The sequence below is a fragment of the Pelophylax lessonae genome, assembly GCF_965119305.1.
Source record: "Pelophylax lessonae genome assembly, chromosome: 11".
NCBI classification, from domain to species: domain Eukaryota; kingdom Metazoa; phylum Chordata; class Amphibia; order Anura; family Ranidae; genus Pelophylax; species Pelophylax lessonae.
The window spans coordinates 217990266-218013332 of NC_138778.1; positions in this window are offsets into that span (position 1 = coordinate 217990266).

Sequence of the window (23067 nt, forward strand, 5' to 3'; positions counted from 1 at the left end):
TGCAAATTGGATCATGCTCTGCTGGGGTTTTTTCGCCTTCCTCTGGATCAACTGCGGGTCTAGGATTGTGTATATTGGATTGTATGGTTGGGTTTTCATTACTGTTTTTTTTTGTTGTGCCAGATGGACTTGTGGCTTTTTTTCAACCTGACTAACTATGTAACTATGTAACTGTGGAAGATTAGGCCTCACCTTCCACACTTGCTTTATTTTTTGTTAGCTGTCTTCATTCCAAACTCTTTCAGAGTAATTATCACAAACAAGGCATTTAATAAAGGCCACAAAGAAGAACAAATGGTGAAAAAGTTGTCAGTCATCAGTTTTTTTTCTTTTTTTATACTTCTCTACACTGTAAAGATATCTATTCTCCTAGGACCCGTCTACTGACTGAGAAAATGTGTGCGTTTCCATGACAACCTACAAAAACTGATAGTGAGCTTCCCGAACCTTGAAACATACAACAGTGAATAGAATTCTTAAATATTAAATGAAAAAAATATAAAATATAGGAGTGTAGTGTTTCAGCCATCTTCCTGGCTTCCTTAATACTCCCGGGGAGGTGTTATCTACATCTTGAACTTCACCGCGTATTCTGTAGTTTTATATATATATAATTTTTTTTTTTTTTTTTCAGTTCACAGTAAGCTTTTCCTTGATATTGATCTCTTACCCTAATAAGTAATGCAGAGAGTGAAAGATGCTATCTGTAAATAGGTTTCTCCATTTGCGCACCATTATCGCTGAGAGAGAAGAAGAGCCAAAAGTTCCCAGATTGACTTTTTTGTATTTTCTGTATGTAGGCTGGAGTAGCCGAAGCAAAACAGATTGAGTTTTTATATTTTAAAGGAAACCTGTCATGGTAGATATGTGTAGTCTGCCACTGCTGAGAATACTAACTGCCTGGTCATGCATGACCCTCTTGCATCAATAATTCGAATCATGGACCTGGAATAAAAATTAAAATGAGAGCGGTATTCTGACTTTCTTGACCCGTATGCTTCTGAACTTGAAGTTTGTAAACTCACTTTGTGAAGGTCCCCACACATTTACTCCCCTGAATTCCGTGACACGTAGTCACTATGCCCTGTGGGTAGGCACTACTGTGTCTGACATTTTACAGAGCCTGCCTTCTACAGACCTACAGACCTTTTGCAGACCTACAGACTTTCTACAGATCTACAGACCTTCTACAGACCTACAGACCTTCTACAGACCTACAGACCTTCTACAGCCCTGCAGACCTTCTACAGACCTGCAGACCTTCTACAGACCTACAGACCTTCTACAGACCTGCAGACCCTCTACAGACCTACAGACCTTCTACAGACCTACAGACCTTATACATACCTATAGACCTTCTACAGACCTACAGACCTACAGACCTTCTACAGACCTACAGACCCTCTACAGACCTACAGACCTTCTACAGACCTACAGACCTTATACAGGCCTATAGACCTTCTACAGACCTACAGACCTTCTACAGACCTACAGACCTTCTAGAGCCCTGCAGACCTTATACAGACCTACAGACCCTCTACAGACCTACAGACCTTCTACAGACCTACAGACCTTGTACAGACCTATAGACCTTCTACAGACCTACAGACCTTCTACAGACCTACAGACCTTATACAGACCTACAGACCTTCTACAGCCCTACAGACCTTCTACAGCCCTAAAGACCTTCTACAGACCTGCAGACCTTCTACAGACCTACAGACCTTCTACAGACCTACAGACCCTCTACAGACCTTCTACAGACCTACAGACCTTATACAGACCTATAGACCTTCTACAGACCTACAGACCTTCTACAGACCTACAGACCTTCTACAGACCTACAGACCTTATACAGACCTACACAGGTACTGAAGGAGGAATCTTAGGAGGCGGAGTCAGTACAGGAATCACTGCTTTCTGCCAACAAGGTACCATGGGATATAGTGCATCCGGAAAGTATTCAGAGCGCTTCACTTTTACCACATTTTATTATGTTACAGCCTTATTCCAAAATGGATTAAATTCATTATTTTCTTCAAAATTCTGCAAACAATACCACATATGGATGATGTGCAAGAGTTTTGTTTGAAATCTTTGCTAATTTATTAAAAATAAAAAAAATTCAAAAATGCCATTGTAGCGTACATAAGTATCACAGCCTTTGCTCAATACTTTGTTGAAGCACCTTTGGCACCAATTACAGCCCCAAATATTTTTGAGTATGATGCTACAAGCTTGGCACACCTAGTTTTGGGCAGTTTCTCCCATTCTTCTTTGCAGGACCTCTCAAGCTCCATCAGGTTGGATGGAGGAGCGTCGGTGCACAGCTGGCTGGGCCACTCCAGGACATTCACAGAGTTGTCTCATTGCCACTCCTTTGTTATCTTATCTTAGGGTGGTTTTCCTGCTGGAAGATTAGCCTTTGCACCAGTCTGAGCTCCAAAGCTCTCTGGAGCAGGTTTTCATCAAGGATGTCTCTGTACATTGCTGCATTCATCTTTCTCTCGATCCTCACTAGTCTCCCAGGTCCTGCCACTGAAAAACATCCCCACAGCATGATGCTGCCACCACCACCATGCTTCACTGTAGGGATGATATTGGCCAGGTGATGAGCAGTGCCTGGTTTTCTCCAGACATGAAGCTTGCCATTCAGGCCAAAGAATTCAATCTTTGTTTCATCAGACCAGAGAATTGTATTTCTTATAGTCTGAGAGTCCTTCAGGGGCCTTTTGGCAAACTTCAGGTGGGTTGTCATGTGCCTTTTACTGAAGAGTAGCTTCCGTCTGGCCACTCTACCATACAGGTCTGATTGGTGGAGTGCTGCAGAGATGGCTGTTTTTCTGGAAGGTTCTCCTCTCTCCACAGAGAAACACTGAGCTCTATAAGAGTGACCATCGGGTTCTTGGTCACCTCCCTGACTAAGCCCTTCTCTCAGTTTGGTAGGAGGAAAGGTGCCCCATCATTGGTGTCAGTGGGAGGAAAAGTGCCCCATGATTAGTATCAGTGGTAAGAAGACAGCCCCATCGTTGGTATCAATGGGAGGAATAGTGCCCCATCATTGGTGTCCATAGGAGGAATGGTGCCCCCCCTTGGGGTCAGTGGAAGGAATGGTTGTCCATCATTAGTATCAGCTGTAAGAAGAGAGTCCCATCATTGGTATTAGTGGGAGGAATAGTGCTCCATCATTGTTGTTCCTAAGAGGAATAGGGCCCCATAACTGGTGTCATTGGGAGAAATGGTGTCCCATCATTGTTGTTCCTAGGAAGAATGGGGCCCCATAACTGGTGTCATTGGGAGGAATGGTGTCCCATCATTGTTGTTCCTTGGAGGAATGGGGCTCCATCATTGGTGTCATTAGGAGGAATTGTGCCCCATCACTAGTATTAGTGCGAGGAATAACGACCCATCATTGGTGTCAGTTGGAGGAATAATGCCCCATTGTTGGTGTCATTTGGAGGAATAATGCCCCATTGTTGGTATTAGTTGAAGCAACATTGCCCCACTGTTGGTGTCCGTTGGAGGAATATTGCCCCATAATTGGTGTCATTGGGAGGAATTGTGCCCCATCACTGGTATTAGTGTGAGGAATAATGACCCATCATTGGTATTAGTGTGAGGAATAATGACCCATCATTGGTTTCAGTTGGAGGAATAATGCCCCATCGTTGGTGTCATTGGGAGGAATTGTGACCCATCACTGGTATTAGTGTGAGGAATAACGACCCATCATTGGTGTCAGTTGGAGGAATAATGCCCAATCGTTGGTGTCATTTGGAGGAATAATGCCCCATTGTTGGTATTAGTGGAAGGAACATTGCCACATCATTGGTGTCAGTGGAATGACCCCAATGATGGGGCACTATTGCTCCCACTGATTGGTCTTACATACACTATGAATATTATTTTTGCATACACACCTCTGTGTTGTAATTCTCTCCAGCACAGGCCAAGCTTTCCTACAATAAAAGCCACCATTACCAGAAACAAAGTATAATTTCTGGGTGAAGTCGGCCTTTAACCACTTGCGGACCGCAGCAAGTACATATACTGCGGCGGTCAGCCCCTCCTGGGCAAAGTGACGTAGGGGTACATCGCTCGCCCTCGAGTCTCTAGGGAGCGAGAGCGCACCGCCGGAGGCGCGCTCCCGCTCGTTCCCTGACTTCCCCACGTGAGTGACCGGCGGCTCCGATGTCCGCCAGTCACTCGCGATCTCCCGCAGGAGAGGGAGTAAGGCAGGCGGCTGATGTAAACAAAGCCGCCTATCATTCTCCCTGGTGTAACTCCAGAGACTACACGATCCTGCTATGTAGGATCATATGTCTCTGTGGTTACATCACAAGCCATGCCCCTTTACAGTAAGAAGCACGCCCCTAGGGACACACTTAACCCCTTGATCACTAATAAAGTTAACCCCTTCCCTGCCAGTGTCATTTTTACAGTAACAGTGCATATGTATAGCACTGATTACTGTAGTAAAGTCACTGGTACCTCCAAAAGTGTCAAAAATGTCAGTCAGGGGTCCGATCTGTCCGCTGCAATGTCACAGTCCTGTAAAAAAAATCGCAGATCGCCGCCATAACTAATTTAAAAAAAAACAATAAAAATGACATAAATCTTTCCCGTAGTTAGTAAACGCAATAACTTTCCAATCAAAATACGCTTATTGCTATTTTTTTTTACCAAAAATATGTAGCAGAAAACAAATTGGCCTAAAATGTTAAAAAATTTAGATTTTTACTTTTTGGGGGGGGGGGGGGATTTCATCTAAAAAAATGAGAAAAATATTGTTATTTTTTCAAAATTGTCGCTCTTTTTTTGTTTATAGCGCAAAAAATAAAAATCACACAGGTGATCAAATACCACCAAAAGAAATTTCTGTTTGTGGGAAAAAAAGGACGTCAATTTTGTTTGGGTACAGCGTTGCACGACCGCGCATTTGTCCGTTAAAATCACGCAGTGCCGAAACGCAAAATAGGCCCTGGTCTTTGAGCAGCCAAATCCTCCCGGGGCTTAAGTGGTTAAATGTTTGCAAATATAAGACTTTGTATTTTCCTTTCATCTGTCTCCTGTGCTCACTTGATCCCTATGACAAGGAGTAAATATTTAAGCTACTTAATGTGCATTAGTTTAATGCCTCTTCATGTTTGTCAATTCAGAGAAAAATGATTCCTGCATTAAAGAGTTGAGTTACGCAGCGCAAACATCGTCTGTGCACCCCGGGGAACGACATGATACAATGAAAGTTTCCACCCCGAGCTCTTAATATGCCAGCGCTGCTCACTTGGAATCCCCGAGGCGGACACGTATCTCCTCGCCGCCGTTCGCAGGTAGATGCATTCTGCTTTTTTATTTCGATGTTGCAGAAAAGAGACGCACCTTGGGTTATAATCCTGCTGTTTGCTGATGACTCCAAGTCATCAGATAAAGGAAGAGAGACAATAAACTGCTGAGCTGATGTGTTGGAGTCTACCAAATCGCCATCGCCGCAGAGAACGTCAGACATCGCGTTGTAGATCTCTGTAACGCCGACGTTACTCTTTTTTTTTTTTTTGCTCGATTTTAACATTTTTCTCCCTTTTTTTGTATAGGCTGGGTGTAAGGGGGTTCAGGACATGAACAGGTTTTGGGCATTTAACCGCTTGCCGACCGCCGCACGACTATTTACTGCGGCAGTCAGCCCCGTACAGGCAAACCAACGCAGGGCTACGTCGCTCGCCTACGAGCCTCTAGGGGGCGAGCATGCGCCGCCGGAGTTACACTCCTGCCCCCGCTCGTTCACTAACATCCCCGCGTGAGTGACCGGCGGCTCTGATGTCCGCCGGTCACTCGCGATCTCCCGCTGGAGAGGGAGAAAGGCAGGAGGCTAATGTAAACACAACCGACTGTCATTCTCCCTGGTGTAACTGCAGAGATCATACGATCCTGCTATGTAGGATCGTATGTCTCTGTGGTTACATCACTAGCCACACCCCTTTACAGTTAGAATCACGGCCCTAGGGACACACTTAACCCCTGCATCACCAATAAAGTTAACCCCTTCCCTGCCAGTGTCATTTTTACAGTAACAGTGCATATGTATAGCACTGATTACTGTAGTAATGTCACTGGTAACCCCAAAAGTGTTAAAAATGTCAGTCAAGGGTCCGATCTGTCCGCCGCAATGTCGCAGTCCCGCAAAAAAAAAACGCAGATCGCCGCCATTACTCGTTAAAAAAACAAAACACCAAAAATGACAGAAATCTTTCCCTTAGTTAGTAAACGCAATAACTTTTGCTAAAACCAATCAAATTACGCTCATTGCGATTTTTTTTACCAAACATATGTAGCAGAAAACAAATTGGCCAAAAATGTTAAAAAAAATAGATTTTTACATTTTTTTGGGGGGAATTTCATATAAAAAAAATGTGAAAAATTGTGTTATTTTTTCAAAATTTACGCTCTTTTTTTTGTGTATAGCGCAAAAAGTAAAAATCGCACGGGTGATCAAATACCACCAAAAGAAAGCTCTGTTTATGGGAAAAAAAGGACGTCAATTTTATTTGGGTACATCGTCGCACGTCCGCGCAATTGTCCGTTAAATTCGCACAGTGCCGAATCGCAAAAAGTGGCCTGGACGTAAGACAGCAAAATCTTCCGGTGGTAAAGTGGTTAAATAGGAATAAATACAATTTTACAAGGATCAAACAGAGATCTCTAGGAGGTATAGCAAAATTCAATATGACATCATACTCTCTGTAGGCTCACAGTCTCTAATTGTATCAAACTTGGATAAAACATCTGAGTTATTGTAGGCTCGACGCGTTTCATGGACCTCCGTCCCTTCATCAGGAGCTTAAATATAGATTGTATATCTGAAAATTGATAATCTAGGTTATAACAAAGTATTATTTGGGAATGATAAATTATAATATAATAAAGGGATAGGTAGAATAAACACTACCTTGGGTAATAACATATGTTTGGGGCTGATCCGAGGAATGCCTGACCCGGGGCTGAGGCATTGACACCACCCAGCATAAAGGGGGGGGGGGGGGCAGCAGGGAGAAAGAAACCACATGTGAAGTGAAAATCAGGAATTCAAGGGCAGCACTCCGAAGAATGATATTGGAGGCACACTGGGACCAAAAAGATCTGAAAGTATATATAATATATATATATTGTGAGGGATTAGCTCGGTGGTAGGCGTGGATGACCCCTTGGGGGGTGCGTTTTCCCAGAGAGGTAGCCGACAAGTGCTTGCAAACAAACAGTGTGGTTTATTAAATGGTACTTTCTTCACCAGGCTGTATGCAGCAAAACATCCAAAATAAAATAAAACAGAAAATAAATCCTTGCCTCTGTGGGCGGCTACCTTCTCACAACTGGAACCTGCCTAAGTGTCTGTCTCCAACCTACCGTCGGGCAGACTTCCTTGTCCTACAGCGGACACTCAATAGTCCTTTTATAATAGCTTCGCAGGGCAACACAGTCCTTTATTTCTTTCACATCAACAGTTCGTCTTCTCACCTTTGAGACGTATTCACCCTTGGTTACCGTCCCGGGCACACATCACTCCGGGGGGTCTTCTCCCAGGCCCACACATCCTGTCGGGAGGCACACGCTGACTGTCCTCCTGCTCCCAGCCCACATGGCTTCAGGATGCAGCTTCTGGAGGCAGCAAACAATAGGAATTTCTCTGAACAAATTATAGAGCCTTAACTCCCTCATTCTGAACAGGTGAAGGCCTTTCAACTTCCTGCTGGCTAGCTCTGTAGCCAACACCCTAAATTAATTAATGGACTTTCTAAATCAGGTAGAAATGTATCTCCTTCCTGTGACTACATTCCCAGATTTAGCTGACTTCCTGTTACATACCCCCCCCTCTTGTTTCAACCCTAGGGTTGGGACACATATTTCCAGGCACGCATGTGTCAGGCACTGCTGACTCACTGATAAGCCTCCTATTATCCTCAAGCTTCCGGATGAAACTGTTTTGTCATCTTCATTGACGGATTTCTCATAAATGCCACACAGTTTGTCTCTCATCTCATATACACATTCTTCAACTGCATTTTTGGCATCATTTCGCTCCTTCTCGTTTCTGTCATCTTCATTGACAGCTTTCTCATAAATGTCAGACAGCTTGTCCCTCATAACCGTCTGTCCAATCCACCATGGAGGACCGTGATCCATAGGCAACTCAATTGGGCTAGTCTTAATGTCTTCAACATTCTTAAGACGCCTCTCTCTGCAATCCATAAATGTTTTCCACAAAACTTTGAGAACCTTTGCTTCACTAAGCTTTGTTCCAAGTAGGGACTCTTGACATCCCTCTGTGACTTGAGTTGCCTCTCCATACATCTGTACACAATCATTGACTTTTTGTTGTAAAAGGGAATGATCTTCCTTCTTGAGCTTTGCTTGCTCTAAGATGCTGTGCAGAGGATTTTCCAATTGAGACAACAGGCTGTCACACATTTCTTCAAAGTGACCCCTGTTCCTTTTCCCAGAGATATCAATATCATTCAAACATTTCATATTCATAGGCAGATCTGAAGCATTTGCACTCATCAACTTCTTAAACTTTTCGCCCTCCTGAGCGAGTCGCAGTAAAGGCCTACTATTTGATTTGATATTCAGTTTATATTTCTTGCCAAACTCTTCACAGAAGAAGCCAACCAGAACATCATCAACTTTCCTTCCACCAACATAGGGGTCAAAGGCAACAACACAGTTGAACCCAGCGATCTGGGTGGTATCCATTATAGACCTCCTCTCTGCATCAGTGAAGAAGCATGGAACTGCAACACATTCTTTTACAGGTTTCTTCAATGCACTTTCTGCTGAACTATTTGACCGCTCAAGGTCACCTAGTTCTTTTTCTCTATCTGAATTCCACATGGAATGCATCTCAAGATCACGATCAAACTTCTGCCACCCGTCTTTCACCAGTTCCATTTTGGAAACACTCCCTGAAAGGCACTTATTCATTTGCTTCACGTTTTCACCAACAGCCTTAGTTTTCTCCACTAGGTTTTCAGCCTGAACTGAGAAATCACCACATTTCTTACTCAGCTCCTTTGTTTGCTGAAGTTCTAATGATACATTTTCCAATGCTTGAAGTTTTTGAAGGAACGGTTTATTCCAAAGGGGTGATTCAAGCCACATGTCGTCACATTTCTGAGGCTCACTCAGGACAGACCCCAAAACACTGATCCTTTTAAAAACTGCATCAGGCACACTATCCCCTCTTTGGGACAGATCCTCTGTTGCCTGGAATTCCTCTTCCAGTTCCTGCAACGGAATCTTCATCTCTTCTACTTGCTGTTCTAAGGCTCGCTTAGACTTTTCTAGCTCCTGAACGCTTTTCACAACATCATCCTTGGAGCTGACCAATTCTTCCATTTCTGTACGCAGCTGTTTAACACTTTCTAGTTCAGCCTTACACTCTAGAGCTTCCTCCAAAGAGCGAGCCAAGAACAGGGCTTTGCTCTCGTTATCACGCACCTCCGTTTCTGCACGTGCGCGTTCTTCTGCATATTTTGCAGACACAGTCTTCTCTTCACCAAGCATCTGATCAAACTTCTTTTTCACATCTTCAACACACTGTAATGAACCAACGCTTTCTTCCATGCGTTTTTTCATATCCGCTATCTGAGCTTGCAATGTTGCGACTTGATCTGATAGGTTTTTCTTTGCTTCCGCCTCCTCTTTTAATTGTTCCAGGAAGCCATTTTTCTCATCTTCCATTTGTTTGAGCTTTGTGCTAAAACTCAGCCTTTGACACCTCTCTTCCTGTAAGAGTTCCTGCGTGTCTTGCAGCTGCGATTCCAAGATAGAAAAATCTTCCGCAATTTCTCTAGATTTGCTGTCTGCTTGAGAAAGCTGATTTGTAACATTGTCCAACTCAACCTGCAGTCGGTTTGCCTTCTCTGACAGCTTAGCACACAATCGGTCACCTTCTGACACCTTGACTTGCGATTCCAGAAGCTGTGCCTCTACTTTTTCCCTCTTATGTTCACAATCTTCTTTTCCCTGCATAAGAGCCTTCACCTCATTGGCTAGCATCTGGGAATAAGAATGTAATTCTGCCACACAGGCTTCTTTCTCCTTTAACTGCTGCTGGACACGTTGGGCTTCCCCTTTCCAACTTTCACAGTCCGCACGCCATTCATCTACCACATTGCTTAAAGTAGTGAGCTCATACACAGTACTCAGTAATTTAGCCTCTCTTTCACTTTTCTCTTTGTCGCTGAGAGACAATGTCGCTTCCAGAGCAACATTCTGTTCCTGCGACTCCTGCAGGTCTATTTTTGTAGCTCCCAAAGACTGAAGACTTTTTTCCAGCTGATTACGCAACTCCAACATATCAGCCATACTTTGCTTCTGCAAAGTCTGAATTTCACTTTCCTTTTCCATGAGGATGGTATCTTTCTCCATTATAGTCTCTCTGCGTTTTTGCAACTCGACCAAAAGAAGAGCAGTGGATTCTTCCCACTGTGACACATGAGACTTGAGTAGTTCATTCGTTTCCTGCAAGTTTCTATGCTCCATCTTAAGCAATTCCACGGCTTGTTCCTTTTCTTCCATTTTCCGTTGCAAGGCATCCAACTCAGCCCTGCACACATACTCGGTTTCTTCCAAACCGATGGCCTCCATTGGCTGCTGGCGTCTCTGTTTCCAGCCTGCCATGCTCTCTTGGTGATCCTTTTGTTGAGCTGCAAAGCTCCGTTGTTTCAGCATCTCCCCCATTTTGGGTTTACTTTTCATCTGAGAACCCTGCGTCTCCAAAGCAGTTTCATTTGCCCCAGTGTTGCTAGGGACAACAACTTTTCTCTTTAGCCGATTCCGTTCAGGCATGGATGGGGCTGGTTCAAATGGTAGCATCCCCTCCATCCATAGAATCCGGTCTCTCATTTCATCTATCTTTGCATTTTTCAGGCGTTTGGATCGCCCCATCTTCAATAACTCCACAAACAAATTTTTCACAGTCCAGCAAAAAAATTTTCAGACCACTGTCTCTTTAACACATGTAGTTGTTCTCTCTCTTGCAGGATCTCTTTTCCTGCGCACACAGTTTGTGCAGTCACTTGCACCAGACACAACAAAGTTCATCAAAAAATTTTTGAGACCCCTGTCTCTTTAAAACACTTTTTTTTTTTTTTTTTTTTCTGTCAGGATCTTCTCTCCTGCACACATAGATTGTGCAATCTCATGCACCAGACAAAGTTCATCAAACATTTGCACTTCCTTGCAGGGATCTTGCTGCTTCTGCCCACTGCATACCTCCACCATATGTGAGGGATTAGCTCGGTGGTAGGCGTGGATGACCCCTTGGGGGGTGCGTTTTCCCAGAGAGGTAGCCGACAAGTGCTTGCAAACAAACAGTGTGGTTTATTAAATGGTACTTTCTTCACCAGGCTGTATGCAGCAAAACATCCAAAATAAAATAAAACAGAAAATAAATCCTTGCCTCTGTGGGCGGCTACCTTCTCACAACTGGAACCTGCCTAAGTGTCTGTCTCCAACCTACCGTCGGGCAGACTTCCTTGTCCTACAGCGGACACTCAATAGTCCTTTTATAATAGCTTCGCAGGGCAACACAGTCCTTTATTTCTTTCACATCAACAGTTCGTCTTCTCACCTTTGAGACGTATTCACCCTTGGTTACCGTCCCGGGCACACATCACTCCGGGGGGTCTTCTCCCAGGCCCACACATCCTGTCGGGAGGCACACGCTGACTGTCCTCCTGCTCCCAGCCCACATGGCTTCAGGATGCAGCTTCTGGAGGCAGCAAACAATAGGAATTTCTCTGAACAAATTATAGAGCCTTAACTCCCTCATTCTGAACAGGTGAAGGCCTTTCAACTTCCTGCTGGCTAGCTCTGTAGCCAACACCCTAAATTAATTAATGGACTTTCTAAATCAGGTAGAAATGTATCTCCTTCCTGTGACTACATTCCCAGATTTAGCTGACTTCCTGTTACAATATATATATATATATATATATATATATATATATATATATATATATATATATTTTGGGTCATTAGAATGAAAGGAAATCAATCTCAAAATTCATATAGGTTGACAGGTATGATGATACAGACAGGTTAGCCCAGGAAAATTACCGGGAATACAACCACTTTGTACAACCACATTTTGAGAATTGTTGGTGAATCTCTCACAGCCAGTGAATCAACATGCTTATTTCTACACCATAGTTTCCCTTTTTACTGGACTTATGTGAACTCTTCCTTGTGCATTGGCATTAATAGCTGGATCATTTTTTATAGCTTGTTTTTAAAGACCCCCCAGACCACGTTCAGTTTAATGATCTTCATAGAGTAACAATGCAAGCCTGTAAATCATGGTAAGAATCCCCCGTGCAGCAATCCATGCCTGTGGGTTATATTTGTATTGGCTCTTTATTAAATGCCTGTGTGTTGTGTGTAGGCTCATTCCCATCGATGTAACCCTTCCGTATTATTTTCCTCCGCATTGGTTTACCTACCTTATTGGAACGTCCGCCGCTTTCGCCTCCACTCCTTCGCTGGGCGGTAACAGGTTGATTTCATAGCTGTCGTTTTTAATTTGCTCTTTAATATCGGCGGCCAGGGAGAAAGGATCAGGTTGTAAGTTTTCTGAATGAATTATGGGAGTTTATGCTCCATCGACGCCAAGGGGAATTAATATTCTGTCTAAGCTGACTGCATTAGGGGACAACTGGGGAATCTAGAATATATGGCGGAATCGTCTGATATTAAATATTCCAGTAATGCATTCTGGAAGAATTGTTTTCCAACATTAATAATATTCACTTAGGAAGGGTATATGGAAAATATAGCGCAGTGCCTTGGCTTTGCTGAGAATTCTGTATTATATGCTATTTTAACCACTTCTGGACCGGAAGATTTTCCCCCTTAACCGCTTAATGATCGCCCGCCGCAGTTATAGGCAGCCACTCCTGTGTGAACCGCCGTAGGTATACGTCGGTCGCACGCAGGCAGCTAGGGGGTGGGCGTGTGCCGCCGCCCGCGCGTTTCCGCCGTGCTCCCGCCGCACTCCCGCTTCCGCTCGTAAGTCGATGGTCGGATGGACTTCGGGGCTGCCCAGTGCATGTACAGACGGACAGCGCAACTGCGGTAGCTTACATCAATCACCAAGGGGGCACCAGGAGTGCCCAGGCGGCCAAGGAAGGGGCCGAGATTCTGTCCTGGGCCGAGACGCAGGTCCCGACGATTTTGGCAGTTCACATTCCAGGCGTGGAGTATTGGCAGGCAGACTACCTGAGTCGCCAGGCCCTGAACCACCCAGAGGTGTTTAAGATGCTGTGTACGCGGTGGGGATCCCCGGATGTGGATCTGTTCGCGTCTCGTCTCAACAACAAGGTGAAAAGGTTCGTGGCACGAACGCGCGACCCTCTGGTGGACGCCTCGGACGTGCTGGTGGTGCCTTGGCATCGGTATCGACTGATTTATGCCTTTCCCCCAATTCAGTTGTTGTCCAGATTTCTCCACAGGTTGGTCTCGGAACCGAGGTTGGTGATTCTGGTGGCCCCAGACTGGCCGCGTCGGTCTTGGTACGCGGACATCATGCAAATGGTCGTCGAGCCCCCCTGGCGGCTTCCGCTAAGAGACGATATTCCGTCTCAAGGGCCGATCTTCCATCCTGCTTTACAGTCGCTGGCTTTGACGGCGTGGCTGTTGTTGAAAGCCAAGTCTTGAGAGACAGAGGTCTCTTGTCAGCGGTCATTCCTACCTTGCTCAGGCCAGGAAGGCCTCCTCTGGTAAGATTTATCATCGCACCTGGAAGGCTTATTTTGCCTGGTGTGAGTTGCAGGGGTTCCATCCCCTCTCCTTTTCGGTGGCGAGGGTGTTGGCTTTCCTGCAAACCGTTGTGGACCAGCGTCTTGCGCTGACCACAATTAAGGGCCAGTTGTCGGCGCTGGCCATTCTGTTTTAGCGCCCCTTGGAGTCAAATTCCTTGATCCATACCTTTATTCAAGGGGTGCGTCATTTGGCTCCCCCTAGGAGGGCACCCTTGCCCCCTTGGGACCTGAATTTGGTTCTGTCCGTTTTACAACCTCCTCCCTTTGAGAACATCCGGGAGATCCCTTTGCCTGTGCTGTCACAGAAAGTTGCCTTTCTGGTGGCGATCACATCTGCTCGCAGAGTGTCGGAGTTGGCGGCCCTGTCTTGCCGCTCCCCCTACCTGGTTGTTCATAGGGATAAAGTGGTCTTGCGACCTCATCAGTCCTTCCTCCCGAAGGTGGTTTCAGACTTCCACCTTAATGAGGACATTGTGTTGCCTTCGCTGTGTGCGAAGCCTAAGCATCCTAAGGAGTTTGCTTTGCATTCCTTGGATGCGGTCCGGGCGATCAGGGTCTACCTGGCGTCTACTGAATCCTTCCGGAAGTCGGATTGTCTTTTTGTCCTTCCCGAGGGACCTCGGAAGGGTACGGCTGCTTCTGCGGCATTCATTTCAAAATGGATCAGATGGACGATTCTGCAGGCCTATTCGATTAGGGATCAGGTTCCACCTTTCCCTGTCACAGCGCACTCTACCAGAGCGATTAGTGCGTCTTGGGCCTTCCGCCATCAGGCGTCGGTGACTCAGGTGTGCAAAGCGGTGACCTGGTCGTCCGTGCATACCTTTACAAGGTTTTACAAACTTGATGTATTGGCATCTGCGGATGCCTCTTTTGGCCGCAAAATTTTGAGTGCGGCAGTGCCTTAGGGGAGACAGGGTAGTTTTTTGCCTGTCTCCTCCTGTTGGGGTTTCTTTCTTGTTTTGTTTTCCTGGGTTCGCTCCTGTTGAGCTTTTTTGTTGCCCAGTTTTCTCTGGATCAGAAAAGATTATTTTCTCTGACCTGGGTGCTGCGTTGCCTCTTTGACGGTTGCGTCTTCCCACCCCTCACATCTACACTGCTTTGGGATGTCCCAGACGTGCAGACTGAATGAGTGGGCGGCGACTGTCAGAGGACTCGGAGAAAATTATTTTACGGTAAGTTCTTACAAAAATTCTATTTTCTCACTAGCACCTACCTAGGAGGGTGCTACACATGTTACACTCATTTTCAGGGTGTAACATGTTACAGATGCATTCAGTGTTTTGTGAAGTTTTGTGAATATGAATACTACAATTACAGCTTTTGCGGCTGTTGGCTTGCAGTACTTAATGAACGAACAGGGTGCTGTTGATTGCTCTAGAATTTTATCGATGATTCCTTGATATCAGAGGTACAGGCAGACAGATAAACAGACAGTCTGCAGGACCAAGGCATTACACTCAAAATTTGCTGATGGCTGATACAAGGCCTTACATGCTCCTAACATTAAAAATATTAAATGCATATTTTTTTACCTGCAAAAACTGTGCATTTATTTATTTAGTTTTTTCATAAAGGTGAACTTTAATGCATATTTCTAAAGAGGTACAATATATGGCTAAATGTGAATGGACATCTGACCTTCACACCTACCATATGGTCAGCAGTATGTGGATATGTGACCATCAGTCCTACCATTTGGTCAGCAATATGTGGAGATTTAACCATCACAACTATCATATGGTCAGCTGTGTGTGGACCCGTGACCATCACACCTACCATATGGTTAGATGTATGTAACAAGGTGACCATGAAACCTGCCATATGGCCAGGTGTATGGGGACACATGACCATCACTCCCACCATATGGTAAGCAGTATGTGAACACCTGACCATGACACCTACCACATGGTCAACAGTATGTGGACACGTGACCATCACACCTATCATATGGTCAGCTGTATGTGGACATTTAACCATCACAACTATCATATGGTCAGCTGTGTGTGGACCTGTGACCATCACACCTACCATATGGTTAGACGTATGTAAATAGGTGACCATCAAACCTACCATATGGTCAGACGTATAGGGACACCTGACCATCACACCTACCATATGGTTAGGCATATGTGAACAGGTGATCATGAAACCTACAATATGGTCAGCCGTATGTGGACACGTGACCATCACTCCTACCATATGGTAAGCAGTATGTGAACACCTGACCATTACACCTACCATATGGTCAACAGTATGTGGACACATGACCATCACACCTACTATATGGTCAGCAGTATGTGGATACATGACCATCACTCCTCCCATATGGTCAGCTGTATGTGGACATGTGACAATCACACCTACCATATGGTCAGGTATATGTGGACACATGGCAATCACTCCTTCCATATGGTCAGCAGTATGTGAACACCTGACCATTACACCAGAGTGGGTGTCAGAAGTGCTCTAGGCAGTCGGTCCAGGGGGTGTCCTTCTCTTATCAGGCTCTGAAGAAGAGGGTAACCTCGAAACGTGTTAGCCGATGTGTCTACGAGCATTATGAATTTACTTATATGGACTTAAGCAGATGATGTTATGTCTAAGCTATGATGCAAGCATTGGTTTGTGAGTATATTCACCTCTGTTTTATACCATTTAATGAAACATGTTTTGAGGATAACGCGCTAGGCCCACGTGCCTTCTTTGTTTCCTATACTTACAGCAGTATATGAACACCTGACTATTGTGAAAAAGTCTAGTGCGCTAAAACCATAAAGTGTCACTCTTAAGTATAAAACAACTATGTGACAAATCTAATAACAAATGATAACAATATACTGTACTTAATTATCTATCAAACCATCCACCAAATGTGGAAAAATATATATATATATATATATATATATATATATATATATATATATAAATATAAACATAAATGGCATATGTGTCCCAAATTATATAAAAGGTGCAAAAATCCCCTAATAGGGGAGGGGCAAAATATCCGTGTATTGATTCCAATTACAAAGTCCAAAACATTGAGTGCAAAATATACACGTGAAGAACCAGGATGATGGGTGAAATTAGGGATAAAGCGGCGCTCCCAACGACAACCCCGTGTTAACGTGATAGTCTGGTATCCCACCACCTTTCCAGTTTGCTTCTTACCAGCAGATGTGTGTTAATAGGGCGAAAAGACAGCCACCTCCAGAATATAGACCCCTGGTGACAAGAGAAATATATGCTATCCTCCCATGCCTCCCGGAGGGGCGAATGGGACTCTTACCAGATGGTGAAAAATCTTGGGCATATAATAATTCTCTTATAAGGATTCTCTCCTCCTGTCACTCTGGGTCACTTCTGAGGTCAGTATGCTGAGAATCTCCTGTGCCCTTACACTCCTTCTGGTCCCAAAATGTTCTCACCATGTTTTCACTTTGTCCCGTGTTCCCGGCACACACTTCTCAAACACCTGACTATTACACCTACCATATGGTTAACAGTATGTGGACACGTGAGCATCACACCTACCATATGGTCAGCAGTATGTGGACACCTGACCATCACACTATGAAGTATGTGGACATGTGACCTTAATACCTACCATATGGTCAGCTGTATGTGGACATGTGACCATCACTCCTACCATAAGGTCAGCAGTAAGTGGGCAGACCTCCAAGTTCATGTGTTTTCAGTGAAGGATACTTAAAATACTACAGCATATAAAGACATTTTAGACAATTTTGCTCTTCCAACCTTGTGGTAACAATTTGGGCAAGACCCTTCTTTGTGCCTCCAGGTTGACTGCACCCCTGTGTACAAAGCTAGCTCCATAAAGACATGGTTTGATGAGTTTCTTGTAGAGGAACATGAGTGGCTTTCACAGGGCCCTGACCTTAACCCTACTGAAGTGAATACCCTTGGGATAAATGGCAACGCCATTTACCAGCCAGGTCTTCTCATTCAACATCAGTACCTGGCCTCATAGACAGACTCCAAAATCTCGTGGCAGGTCTTCCTCGAAGCCTGGAGGCTGTTATAGCTGCACAGGGGATTGGGGGTAGGGGCTATTCATTATTGATGATGACCATGGTGATGACAAACAAGCTCATATAGGTGTGATGGTCAGGTGTCCACAAACTTCTTTGTCATAAAGTGTAAGTGCAAAATTTTTATAGACAACTCCACGCTCAGTATATTTAAAGAAAGGGTGAAAAATAATTCCTTGTTTGATATAGTGCAAGTGAGCTGAATATAGATTTTGACCCAGAACCAGCCAGATAATAGGCATCAGTGAATATTCTTTGTCCTAATGGAAGGAATTGCTCCTCTTATTATACTTACATTCTCCCCCCCCCCCCCCCTACATTTCTCAGTGTTTAAATACGTTTATGTTAAATAACAATAGGTTTGCAGGTTCTCTATGGAGCTTCAGTGCTTACATTTATGCAAGTGAGCAATTCTTCCTCACTTCTGACCTTTAGCTGAAAATAAGGAAACCGTTGAGATTCTGTGTTTTTACTTACTGCAACCCAGTATTTCCCTGCCTTTTTTATTTCTACATGAGGCTAGCAGATTTCCTAGTTTTAAGGGTTGGTACACACAAAATGATGAAGAGTTAAATCCCCTTACTGCCTCTTCTGTCTCTCAGGGACTCTGTCAGTGAGATATGACTGCTGTGCCCATTATGAGGGGTTCCAACCATCCCAGTGCTGAATTCCCAGGTCTGTACACCTGCTGTACCCATTATCAGGGGTTCTCACCATTTCTGAGCTGAGTTCCCAGACCTGTATAACTGTCGTGCCCATTAAGAGGTGCTCCCACCATTCCTATGCTGTGCTCCCAGGTCTGTACACCTGCTGTACCCATTATGAGGGGCTCCTACCATCCCTATGTTGAGTTCCTAGGTCTGTACACCTGCTGTGCCAATTATGAGGGTTTTTTACCATCCCTGTGCTGAGTTTCCAAGTCTGCACACCTGCTGTGCCCATTATGAGGGTTCCCACCATTGCTGTTCTGAGTTCCCAGGTCTGTAAACCTGCTGTGCCCATTATGAGGGGTTCCTACTATCACTGTGCTGAGTTCCCAGGTCTGTACACCTGCTGTGCCCATTATGAGGGTTCCCACCATAGCTGTGCTGAGTTCCCAAGTCTGTACACCTGCTGTGCCCATTATGAGTGCTCCCACCATCACTGTTCTGAGTCTCGGGTCTGCACATCCACTCTGCCCATTATGAGGGGTTCCAACCATACCTGCTGAATATTTATTTTATAATAATGAGAATGTAACAGGAGGAGCTGAACACACACAAAGGTGGGTGAGAACATTCATGTGAAATGGATCAGAGCCAAGAATAATGGCAGGGAGATCTCACTGTTTGAGTATCCAAGGTATATTAGAAGCTTACTAGACTCCATTTGTAACAAAAATATCAATCTGGGTGGCCCTTTAGGCAAGCAGCATGATGGTGGGTGATATATGGAGAATCAGTGCTGCCTATCTCCCTAAAGGGGCAGCACTGCCTCTTTTGTCGGGCATATGGAAGTTAGAACTCCTGCTTAATAATATACAAAGGCAGTTTTAATTCTGCAACTCCTATCATGCCCATGTAGGTGTGGAGCAGCGACAATAATTCACACAGTCAGGTGCAAAGGTAAACTTGTATTGAAGTAATGCAGAAACAGTCCACAACAATCCCAGTGGGAAGAATGCCCAACCCGGTGCACTTACAGTTACAGCAATGGGAACAGGGTGGTTTCCAGCTGGGATGACAGCATATGAAGAGAGGGGCAGAATGCGGCCTGGCCGTCTTGTGACCAATCGGGAAGATGTCCAGAATGGATGCAACCCTTTCATAGTTACATAGTTAGTTAGGTTGAAAAAAGTCCATCTTGCTCAACCAATTAAAAAAAAAAAAAAAAACAGTAATGAAAACCCAACCATACAATCCCATATACACAATCCTATACCTGCAGTTGATCCAGAGGAAGGTGAAGAAACCCCAGCAAAGCATGATCCAATTTGCTGCAGCAGGGAGAAAAATTCCTTCCTGATCCCCCGAGAGGCAATCAGATATTCCCTGGATCAACTTTACCTATAAATATTAGTACCCACTTATATTAAGTACACCCAGGAAAGAATCCAGGCCTTTTTTAAAGCAATCTAGTGAGCTAGCCAGAACCACCTCCGGAGGGAGTCTATTCCAACCCTATGTTTTCCCTCCTTGTCAGGAACCTTTCCTTACTGCTACAGGGTACCTTACCCTTCACTACCCACTCGCATAAAAGTGTGCCAAGCCTGTGAGCCAGGTCCTTAAATAGGCTCTGTCCGACCCAAGATGACATCCAGGATAACATGGGGCAGCAGCATCCAAACAGATCACTTCCCCAGGGACTCAGGTAACCATAGATGAGTCAGGTTCCTCCTGACTTCCTCTACAGTGGCCTCTGCATATGAACGCCACCTGCAGAGAAGAAAATAAACTGCACCTACCTACATTCACACCTACATGCCCGCTAGGTGAATGCCAGTGCTAGTAGATCTCCATTCAAGGCAAATACAAGATAAATTATCATTCTTCTAGGCGATGGGCTGCCTTCATAGCGAAATATTACTGTAGCTTTATGTATAGTAAAGGAGTAGCGCTAATCAAACAAATAAATTCTTATAAAAGATATAACAAGAGAGATATCTAGATTACATTAGACAAATTATAGTCTAAATAAGTTGTTAGATATCCCAAGTAGTGAGTCCACACAGGCATTCCTAGAAGCCAGAGAGTGCAACAGATCCACCACCAGAGGAAAGGTCTCCCAAAATGCCCTTACCGGATCAATAGACCAAAAGGTCATAAACAGCAGAGAATATAGGTCCGTCAGACCACGATCTGAAACACCATGTCCTCGGTAGTAGATCACCACAAACCTCTTAATCTGCATAGACACTCCCACGGGAAACACAAAAGCAAGAGAAGCCTCTCATGGTGTAGTAATTCCCATTCGGTTTATTAAAATAAAAGAGAGTAACTCACAATATTGTAGAGTGGCAGCAGCATGTCTGTGTGTAATAGTACCAGTGTAGTTCAGTTTCCAAGCAAAAAGATGGCCGTCGTTCTCCTCAACTGCGTATGCGTCCGACCGTCCACCAATATGATCCACCCAATGACTGTAGCTTTGTCATTGATGGCTACTGGTTTTTGCCGTGTTCTGGTTCTCTTGTTTGGTCACTCGTATTTTTGTACCATCCCAAATCTTGTCTGTGGAAAGGTTCACCTCTTACCTCCAGTCATTACCCTATTTGTTACATGTTTATCATTCAGAATCAATGGAATCCATAAAGTCATTCATAAATATATCAATTCCCTAATGGAATGAATATTTGTTGGGTAATGGGTGCAGCCGGTGCTGTCATTACTCATTAATTAGATGTTGAGGGTATATATAAATATTATCCTTTCATGAAGCAATGAACAACCGGAGTAACGGGTGATCTTGGCTGTTAGACCTCAATTTATTTATTGATATTTTTAACAAAACATCTATGAGAGACAAGCAAGTTTTCCAAATCAAATCATTTTGTGCATAGATCAGAACAAATGGTTTTAATTCCCTTTCTTCCCAGCCATAATTTCCTTCAACTGAAGAGAAGTGTACCTCAATGGCTGCATGATTACGCTAATTGCTGGTATAACGAGGTTATCTGTCACTCCGCTAATTCCTCAAATTGCACGGGTGAAACCGCTTTGATTCCACATAATAAGTAGAATCTCCTCGAACAATTACCTAGTTTGTCTGGAAGACAGTTCACGAAATGAAAGAGCTTTACGGCTGATTAGGATGTTCATCGATGCCCTGTCAATCTGCTGGCCTTTGTTGATCTCCGTACATCGAGATCCTGCTCATCCCCTCGCCAATCATCCTTTATTCATTGTTCTCCGGCTTGTTCTGCGCCTGGGCCATCAGCGAGGGACGAATGTCTTTGTGTGATAGATGACACCAGCGTTTTCTAAGGGTAAGGCACTTTGTACATGCTGGGCAATGTGCCGCTTTGTCATTAGGTCAGGTAACTTCAAGCAGCGCAGGTCCAAAGTTTCAAACTTTCACCGCAATGGCCCTTGGATAAGAGCAGAATATGACTTGAAATTGGAGGAAATCATGACCATCCTAAACGTCTGGGTCTTTGTGTCAAACTCATTATTCAGACTAAACTAAGAAGGAGAAAAGGCAGAGGGTGATCTCTGCTACTGGAAATACCAGTTGCATGGCTGTCCTAGACTTCAATACCTTCTGAGCCATCCGGAACAATAATAGAGATCAGGAATTCTGACCTCAGGGTGTGCCATGGATTGCAAAGTTATATATTTAGAGATGAATAAGATATGTCCTTCAAGTTTAACCAAATGACAAAAATACATTTAAAAAAATCATCCTGCGAACCTTGTTCCCACAGGTGTTCTACAGGAAGGCAAAAAAAATGTATAAAACATAATCCAATTTATTCTAACAGAGAAAAAACTCCTTCCCGATTCCCAAAGGCTCAACTGGACACTTAATGGATCAACAATCTTCAGTGTTATTGTATTTACACCATTCAGCTATGACCTATGACGGGTAAAGTGAATAACATTATCTATCTCGTAACAGTGGCACATGAAAGTGGGTGGGATATATTAGTCAGCGAGTGAACATACTATCTCTGCAGTTGAAAGCAGCAAATATGGGCAAGCATAAGGATTTGTGCGACTTTGACAAGGGCCAAAAGTGGTCCAGTGATGGAAAAGCAGCGAACCCTCGACAGGGTCATAGATGGTCAAGGCTCATTGATGGACATGAAGAGTGAAGGCTGGCCTGCTTTGTCCAATCTAGTTTAAGAGCTACTGGAGCTCAAATTGATGAAAAAGTTAAAGTGGTTGTAAAACCCCAGTCATGAAATCTGAACAACGCTCATATATCTGTTATGTTTACCTGTCTCTGATCTGATGAATCATGTTTTCTTTTACATCAGGTGGCTGACATGGTGCGTGTGTGCCACTTACCTGGAGAAAAGATGCCATCGGCAAGAAGGAAAGCCAGCGGCAGCAGTGTGATGCTTTGGGCAATGTTCTGCTGGGAAACCTTGGGTCCTACTATTCATGTGAATGTTACTTGACACGTACCACCTACCTAAACATTGTTACTTACCAAGTACACCTCTTCATGGAAATGGTATTCCCTGATGGCAGTGGCTGCTTTCATCAGGATAATGCGCCCTG